Below are 10,056 nucleotides of genomic sequence, written 5' to 3' on the forward strand. Positions count from 1 at the left end.
CTTGTCTAACATATGCAAGGCCCTGAGTTTGGGCCTCTGCCCTGAAAAAAAAAAAAAAAAGAAATAGATTAGTGCAATTCATCCTTTTGATGGCCTTCATCTTTGTTTTTCATTTGTTCTGCAAGAAATATTTCATTTAATATATTTTGTAGTGCAGGTTGGCGGTTATGTATTCTTTTAGTTTCTGCTTATCAGGAAAGGTTTTTATTTAATTTTCAATTCTGAAACACAGTTTTGATGGATATAATAATCTTGTTTGACACTCATTTTAATTCAGTACTCAGTGTATATTATTACAAGCCTTCCTGACTCTTAGGGTCTGGGTTGAAAAATCAGTTGAAATCCAAATTGACTTACCTCTAATGTGAATTGCTATTTTTCTCTTGTGGTTATCCTTATTCTGTATTTTAGATGTTTTCATTAAAATGTGTCTTAGAGAGGATCTCTTTAGATCTTGTCTACTTGGGATTCTTGAGGCCCTTTGTATTTGGATTTTCATCTCTTACCTAAGATTTGGAATATTATTATTTTTTTAATATTATTAGAAAATATCTAAAATAATATTATTATCTTTCTAATATTAAACTTTTCTAATATTATTTCATTGAAAAGTTTGTGTGTTCATTTAGTTTGTATGTCAGAGTGTTCTTCTGTGCCAATAATTTCTAGATTTGGTCTCTTAATGTCATCTCAGATTTCTTGAATATTCTGGTCATGGTCTCTCAAAATCTTTTCTCTATTATCAACTTTAGTTTCAAGATTATATACTTTGTCTTTGAGGCCTGAGAATCTGTCTTCAAAGTGGTCTAATCTATTAGTGATAGTTTACATTGAATTTGAAATTAAATTTATTGTGTCTTTCATTTCTAGGAATTCTGTTTGGTTCTTTCTCAGAATCTTTTACTTCCTATATTTTCTAAGTTCATTCTTATATTTTCGTTTAGCCCAATTTCTAGGATAATTACCATTTTTCTATTTATGCAAGAGACTATTTAGTGAGCTTCTTTCTCTTTGAACTGGGTAAATATCTAGATATTGATACCTTCACTTATTATGTATCCTCTGCTGATACCAGTGTTAATATCACTTGGAGAGAAGACATTAAACTCTATTTACTACAATCACTTCAGAGCAAAGTTTCAGTCTTAGGAAAAATAAAAACTTGTTGATAATGTTCACCATTCTCCTAAGCCAGATATAAAATTGTAGTAATGTTCTTTAATAGGTTGATACATCAGTAATTGAAGATAACAAAATTAGTATTATATTTTATAGGAAGAGAAAAGGGGCAGAAAGGAAAATTGGGCAAAAGGAGAAAAGAAAAGTAAAGAAAAATTAGAAAAGAATAATACAAAGCAAAATAAATAGAAGAAAACAATGGATAGGGTGGATTTGAGGCAGTAGCATGTAATGTACAAGGGGAAAAGCAACTACCAGGAGCAAGTATAGACCTGAGCTAGGAAAACAAAGATAGAATTATTCCAATTAATGCTTTAAAACATTAGAAGAAATACAACCAGATGGGAGGAGGGCACAATACCAAATACAAGAGAAAAAACTATTAAATCAAAATGAAGAGTAATATATGTATGATCACAATTGACTTTACAGCTCTTTATAGTAATCCATGCTGAGGAGAAAATTCTTAGTGTGTCTTTCTGGTTTTAATTTCAGCAGGATTTGTGACCTTTAACAGATGCCCATCAATCTTCGGTTTGGGATCATCCTAGAGGTGCTGGAGGTACAGAAGCTAGCTTAATGGTTACTATAGCTATATCACCAGCCAGTTCTAGCTTGTCAGCCCCAGTGCTTGAAGCTTCCTGCTTGGAGAGTGCTGTGTTGTGTCTGTTGGCTGTTTATATCCGGGGTGGGAGGATAGGATTCAGGTCTCAGGACAGTTGCTCTGACTACTCTGATGCTTTGCACTCACTCTCCGCCAAAGGGTGTTCTTTACAGTGTTAGAGCCTGGTGGCTGTCTGTGTTTGAGCTCCCACTGCCCAGGGTTGTGAATCCCAGGCACTGCTCTCCTCTGCTGACTTTGATAAATAACCTTGGCCCACCTGTGTCTGAGCTCTCAGCTCTCATCGCCTGTAGCTGTGAATCCTGAGCATCCACTTCTGCCGTTGCCTGATCTCCTACAGAGGCTGTGCAGAGCCCTGGGTCAGGACGAGACTCCCAAAGAGTGATTAGCCCCTGGTCTTTTAGCTAGCAGTGATCCCTCTACTAGTTCATTATAGATGGATTATTGAAACGTCCCATTGCAGAGGTATTCCCTCTGGTTCTATTTGTTGCTATCTTAACACGGGGAGAAGCTGTGTTGATTTAACTTCTTCTAGGGAGGTTGGCTAGCTGTGGACTCTACAACGTGGCCACCATGCCCAGCACAGCTTTCAGTCCACAATTGTGCTGTACTGTTTTATGTTCTTAATTTCCTTTGCCGTTCCTGTGGTGTTTTAATTTGGCCTGCTTTCCTTTCCAGCTGTCATTAAGGAACTAAGCTTAAGTGCTTTTCCTCTCTCTCCTCTGTTACCCCTCCCTGTGGACCCACCCTGGTCCAGGTTCAGGGTTAAAGATTTCTGTCCTTATTTTCTACTCTAGTAACCAAACTTGAGACTCCTCCAAGTCTCCAGCTGTCCAATATTTTGGAGTATTTACTCTGTCGCCCACCTCTGCGGTTACTTCACTGTTTCTTTTCTGTGCTGTGGAGACGTGAGAGGATGCTGCCTTGCTCTGCTGTGCCTCCTTCTCTCCTTCTGAAGATGACACTTTCACTAGCAGAATTATTGAGGACAATTTATAAACTCAAAGAAAGTTTAGTTTAGTTTTTTTCTTTTTTAGTTTGGGTTATTTACAATAATCATGACATTCAATTCACAATTATACTCTAATATGTACTTATCAGTAGCATAAAAAATCACAATTATAACTTGTAGAATATACTACATGGTGCAAATTTTTAAAGTATCAAACAGAATTAATTGAGGGCAACTTCCCTAGATACAGTTTACTTAGGCCTATGTTTTTTAGTATGTTTTCTCCTCTAAATTGCTCATATATAAAGAAATGAAGGGAATTTATGTTATTATCAATTCAATTTAAAAATTTAAACACTTTGAGAGTCCAAATCAATACATTGTTTTACACATGCACATGCTTATGTGTGTACACACACACACACACACACACACACACACAAGTCAACTCACATTTACAGATATTATGAACCTACTATATCAAGAATAATCATGTGAACAATCCCCTATTAGTTTATAAATAAGATATAAACTAAATATAAAATAAAAATATAACCAAAAAATTTCAACTAAAAGAAATCGATGTAGAGTTAATGATTAGGTATCTGTGTTATATAGTTTTCCAGTCTAGTATCTGGCATATTGCAGCGAAAGAATTGAAAACATCAGACTTTAGTATGGAACAATCAGCAAGAAAGATGGTAAAGAATATGGTGCAAGAGCAGAATTTTACATACGTTCATTTTATTGATACCCATGTAAAATAATCATTGTTATCTTCTTACTAATCACTGTGGTATTTGCTGTAAGTGAACATCTTCCTTGGAAGGAAGTAAGGACGAGGACAAAAGCACACAAAATGAGATTTGGTTTAATGGCAGAGTTCTCATGTTGGGAAGAAATCTCAAGCATAAAATTTTAGTTTCTCCTCACATTAGATGCAGGGCAAAAGCTTAGGAATGTGTAGAACAACAATTATTCTCCAGAAAAGACTACTGAGTGAAAGACACACTCCTTGAAACTATGACCTATAGTTTCTCAGTTCTCACTCTACCTGCAGAGCTACTCAAAAGTAGTCACCCCAAAATTTTTCAGTCTGCAAATCGCTGTAAGAACACCAAGTGGGAGAGATGTGGTGATAAAATACAGTCGGTACTTGGAGCCGGCCACAAAGTGAGCTTTTGGCATAGACATGGAGTAAAGTAACTTTTAAAAACGCTGTGTTATTTTACAGGATGTGGTGGATTCACAGATTGATATTTCTTTCCAATTTTTTGTCCATTTACAACCCATATTTATTCACTTTTGTTTATGTCATAGGTTGGCATGATGAGAGTTAATAACTGGTTTGGGTACAATTTTACTTTATGATTTTCTGGACTCATCAAGTATAGAATAGAAGCAGATGACTACAGTTCAGGCCAAAATAAAATACTTCCCTAAAATTTATGATTAATGCCAAAGCATATTTTCTCTTTGTCTATTTTTGTTGTTGTTGTTGTTGTTCAATTGGTAAGCTAAATTATTTAGGTGTAGATTACACACTGTGAAAGTTATAGCCATCTAAAATAATCTCATAAGTTTCAATAACTCAAAGAATACAATTCTAATTGAGTATGACTCTGTAGCTTTATAGCATAGGCTGGGAACTGGATTTTTCATTTCCTAAAGACAAATCTGGTGTTACATGTGGGTAGAGTAGGCAGCTGCTTTTGTACTGGAATATGTGGGGCAGTAAAACACTTTCCCGACTCTAAACCTAAAGTACATATTTCTTTCTTTTTTTTTTTTTTGTAAGAAGAGAATGCCTTTATTAATTACAACATAAAACTGACATGGAATCCTATTAGAATTGAACCAGGATAAATAATGCTGTCATAAAATTTACATTTCTCACATTCAAATGGGAAATATTACATATTAGGACTCTTCTGGGTATTATGCACTAATTTCAGCAAAACTTTATTTTAAAAAATAGTAAGTAGCAATTAATATATATTCTTAAACTGTGTGAAGATTAAATTAGAAAGGCAACTGGTAAAACCAGCAGAATTAGAATCATTTTGTTGGACATTAAGAATCACATTTCCTTTTTAGATGTTATATCTGCATATGTTTTTTATTGATAAGGCAAGTACTGGCTATGGGTGTCCCATGATTAGTAAGTTTCTTCTTCAGTAACAAATACTTGACTGATCAAGACTCGGGTGAATTTTCTTTCTTTATTTTGCTCTTTTGGAGCAGAAACAAATATCTTTATCTTTTGTACCAAGGGAGGTAAATATGAAATACAGTTATTGTAACTCTTCTAACTCGCCATTAAACAAGGGCAATGAATTGTTAAGAATGTCTCTGAACTAATAATAATAATAATAATAAATTTTTTAAAAAAGAATGTCTCTGAAGTATTTCCAGTATTTAAAATAATAGGCCTCTGAATAATTTTCAAAACTAAGTTCTCATTTTGTTATGGGAACTGATAATCATAACACATTTGATCTGTATTCTTCTATCAACTACACTTTGCCCTCAATGTGGGTCAGTGTTAGGGTCTCAAACTATTTCTACATATACAGCATCTTTAAATAAGTTTCTTCACTGAACTTAAGACTTTTTTTCCTCACTTATGTGCCCATGAAAATTAATGAGCATACACATACATATACTTGCATACATATGTACGTATTACTTTGCCATTAGAATAAAACTAGTCACTAGGGGGACAACTCTGAGGAACAGTTTGGTCTTCTGTGGAAGTCTTCCTCTAAGATGAGGAAGGCAGGTGTAGTTCGCTGAAGAATATGATGAGGCTGTAGGAAGTTTTCTCATCATCTGTCAATCCTGCATTGCCAGGTCTCACCACCACAGCTACATGCACACCTGCTTCCTCAGCAGCACTGGCCTCTAAAGTAACATCTGTTAGAAACAAGATGTTGTTGGTTGAGCATCCAATGCTGTTTGCAATCTTTTTGTAACACTCACTCTCCACTTTGTGTCCAACTTTGGTATCAAAGTGACCATCAAAAAGCTCAAGAATATTTCCCTCTGTAGACTGCCCAAATAATAGTTTCTGAGCCTCTACACTTCCAGAAGAATAGATAGACACCTTCATTCCATCTTCTCTCCGATTCCTGACTGCTGGAACTTCATCTTCAAAGAACTCTGCTTTCATGTGTCCAGCTGTGAATGCTGCCCTTCACATGTGGCCCTGCAGTTGTTTGAGTGCTGTGGTCTTTCAATCCAGAGACATCTGCCAGCACACATTATCTAAGACGGCCTGGATTATCTGTTGTAGTTCATCTACCCCATTTCCAGATGCTGCAGGGATTGGAATAGCCCCATCCAGGTGGGCATCTTCTTCAGCCTGTTATCTCAAAAGACTGACATCCTACTGGCACTCCTCTTCTTCCCAGTGTGTCTGCAGATACTCTTTAACATTTTCTTTGCTGTAAGGAAATAAAATATCCTGTAATCCCAAGAATTGGGAGGCTGAGGCAGGAGGATCAAAGTTGGAGGCCAGCCTCATCAACAGAGACACCCTCAGGTGCTTAACAAGATCCAGGAGGGCAGTGATGGACGTCTCGCCCCAGCTTTCCCATGTGCCCCTGCCATTGTTCGGGCTACTTTAGCCTCCCATAGCATTTCCCATTGGCGGCCGAGGGTGCCCCAGAAGCTCGCCCCCTAAAGTACATATTTCATCTATCTAAATATTCACAATTGCAGAAGGAAAGAATTATGGAGGGTTTATAATCCAACTTGCAAGTTTTAGAATTAGAAAACTAGGTCAAGAGAGGACAAATAGTTTGCCCAATCTTACCTTTTTATTTTCCGAGAAGTTTAAAAGGATGCATAAAATGAATATAACAAAAAATGTATAAAACCTGAGTGGGGTGATTATAATGATTTATTTAAGTGTTATCTTCATTGCCGCAGTCCGGCTGGCTGGGCAAACTAACGGGGGTAGGGGGGTGGGGGGGTGATGAGCAACTTGTGTAGATTGATACAGCAGGAGTGGGAGCCGTTTATTGTAGGACAGGAGGGGTATATATACATTCCACACAGCTTATCTTAATTAACATAAACTAGATACAGCAGTCAACCAAAAAGGAATCTCCACACTTAATGGCTCACTGGCGTTAATTCACAAACCACTCCCTCTGCAAAATGCCAGGTGCCATCTTGACCTGTTTACAGACCCTAACACTTCATAACCTAAAATATCTTGAAATTGTTTTAACAGCTTATGAAGAGAGTATATTAGAGTCACACAATTCATACTAGTCATAAGGAAAAAAATTATTTTGGAAAAGAACAATTGCCTATAAATTTTAATATTTTGCTTAGATATGAATATCTCCCAGGGAGTACTTTATTGAAAAAGGACTGCTTTTGATCTCCTAAACAAGCCTCCCTTAGAAATCCTGAAAATGAATATAACTAGGATTTTCAGGGAACTGTCCCTCATAATCATAGTCAATGAGGATTGATGGCCACACACCAAAGCGCAATGAAGTAAAATTAATTCTGCTGGAGACCAGGACAATGGCACTTTTTCTCAGTAGATCTGTCTGAATCCTATTTAAGAAAAACAGTATTTGCTTAGCAAGTTGAAAATGATTTTCACTAGAATCAATAATATATTAACAGTAGTTGGCTTATTTGACAAGCTGTGACCTTCTCATATCCTGATGTAAATCAAATGTTTCCGTGAAAATGGCCAACCTTAAAATCCATTTTTAACAGTCATAAGCTATGTGTACAAAGAAGAATAGGAATTCAACTGCTGGAATAAAAACCTCAAGAGAAAATAATGAGAACATTTTAATTGGTAAGAATCTAGAGATTAGCTTTTATGATGTAACCAGTGAAGAATTAGACATTGAGAATCCAATATGTTATCACATATGTTCAAGAAGTTTTGCATTTTTATTTAATTCTGTAGAAGAAAGATAGATGAAATCTTTTAGTAAATTTGATTTTAGAAGAGTTTGAAAGCAACGATTTAAAGACATTAAGCTATGTTCAGTCATTTAGAGATCCGAAAGTGCAATTTTCCTTAAGTCTTAGCAATACAAAAGAAAAAGAAAATTCACGACACCACATTCCTATTACATTCATGGTTATGTAATGTTTTTCTTGCTAGAAGTTTGTGTTTTCATGGTGGAAGTAGCTCAGTGACAAACCCACTGAGTGCTTATAGCCTAAAGTCGGTGTCACTGTTGTAAAATGCAATTTCTCTAACACAGCACACATGATCCATCAAAAAGTCTTATTGGTGCTGTCTTAAATGACTCCCTAAATCTGATTTTTTTCCCAGCATATTTATTGTCCTGATGAAGTCAACATCATCTTTCACTATTACTATGTAAAAGTGTCCTGACCTTTCAATTGCCACTCTTGTCTCCATCTTCCAAACCTCAAAGGGATGTTCGTAAAACGTGTACCAAACCAGATCACTTTTGTTTGTAAAGTTTTCCAAGACTTCCTGTGTTTATTTTTCAATAACATAATCCATTGTTAAATGTGTACCAAATCATATCACTTTTGTTTGTAAAGTTTTGCAAGATTTCCTATGTTTATTTTTTATTAACATAATTCTTTGTTAAAAGTGCCAAATGAATATACTGTAATCTCTACACGGCAAGGGAGATATTTCCAGTCCATCTTTCCTTCTCTCATCCTGTGTTACCTTCACTGTCCTCAATGCTCAGAGTACAGACTGAGCTTCTCCAATTCTGTTTTTGAACTTGCAGTTCCTTAAGCTTGAAACCCTCTGCTCTGTGGTGTGATAGACCATTTCACCATTAGGCCTCAGATTGCTAGAGCCTTAGAGAAGCCTCACTGGTAACCCTATTTAAAGGGTCAGTTACTTCTAACTCTTCCTTGTGACCCTCTTTTGTTTTCCTCTGAAGTTCCATCCTTTGTGCGTAAAATGATTGCTGCTTCTAGAATATAGAACTGATTAAAGGAGAAAATTTATTCAAATGACTGCTGTATATGCCTAAGAATAGTGACTTACATCAATCACATAATGTTGAATGAATGCATGAATAAGAAATAATGCTTTGGTCATATATCCATAATACTGCTGATTTAGAATTAGTAGGATGTATGTCCCAGTAATCAGAGGAGATAATCACAGCAACAATAACTTTTTGTGTGCATTTCAAAATATTCAAAGTGATTTGAGTATGATTTCAGCCCAATGTAATTTTGGAAGACAAGAAGTTGACCCATAGAGACATACTGTTCCCAGGCTTGGTATCACATTCATCCCTCCCTATCCAATGGACCACTCACTGGAAAGTCAACTTGAAATAGATAAGGAAAGTGGGACGGTTAATAGTACAGTGGGTTCCCAAGTTACCATAGTTTGACTTAATGGGTTTTTAATTTTATGCTGATGCAAAAATGACATGCATTTAGTAGAAACTGCACCTTGAATTCTGAATTTTGATCTCTTTGCCAGATAGCAATATGCATTATAATACTCTCATACAATACATGATCAGGAAGATAAACAAGAGATGGTCTATAGTGCTGTACACTTAAGCTGTGATGTTTGGTAGGTTAGGTATATTAAATTTATTTTCAACTTATGATGGATTTATTGGGATATAACCCCATTGTATGTTAAGAAGCCTCGTATATCTTTATATTTCTGGTCATATCATCTGGTTACAGAACATATTATCAATGAAGTGTAATAAGCCTATCATCAACATTGGCTCATTTCAGGACTTGTGACCAACAGGATTTGTGTTGATATTTACTAGAATTGAACACCTGCCAAATATGGAGTTGACTCCTGGTGTCTTTTCTGATTATCCTCCTCTCTGTTTTCTAAGAAAGAAGGCTCTTGAATCATGGGGTATGTAGCCTTGTGAGTTTATAATGTTAATTTATTCAGCTCCCAGATCTGTAAGCCACTTAGGAAAGATATGCTGTTCATTAAAATCCCGTTTGAAATAGCTCTTGTTTGTTGAATAGAAAATAGAGTATTATTTAATTCCATGAAAAGCTTATTTGAAATAAAGCATTTGTCAACAACCTGACATTTACCTTAGAAAAAAAAATAGGACATTTGGGTAGCACTTAAAATTTACATGTGTGAGGACAGCAGACTATAATAAATGTTCATTAGTGGTAGCTACACTCTTTAACAGAGATAGCAGAAAATTTATAAAAATTGATTATAGTATATTCATTTGGCACTTTTAACAATGGATTATGTTACTGAAAAATAAATTAATTATCAGGAAAGGATGTCATCGAGCCTAAAGTACAGGTTTAAGCAAAGTGC

General features: G+C 35.7%; 1 pseudogene; it reads right to left on the bottom strand.

Moving 5' to 3' along the window:
- Window positions 1-5,517: 5,517 nt before the first annotated feature.
- On the bottom strand, window positions 5,518-6,279 carry LOC113176010 (enolase-phosphatase E1 pseudogene; annotated as a pseudogene).
- Window positions 6,280-10,056: the final 3,777 nt, after the last annotated feature.

Source organism: Urocitellus parryii, chromosome 11 (assembly GCF_045843805.1).
Source record: "Urocitellus parryii isolate mUroPar1 chromosome 11, mUroPar1.hap1, whole genome shotgun sequence".
Taxonomy (NCBI): Eukaryota; Metazoa; Chordata; class Mammalia; order Rodentia; family Sciuridae; genus Urocitellus; species Urocitellus parryii.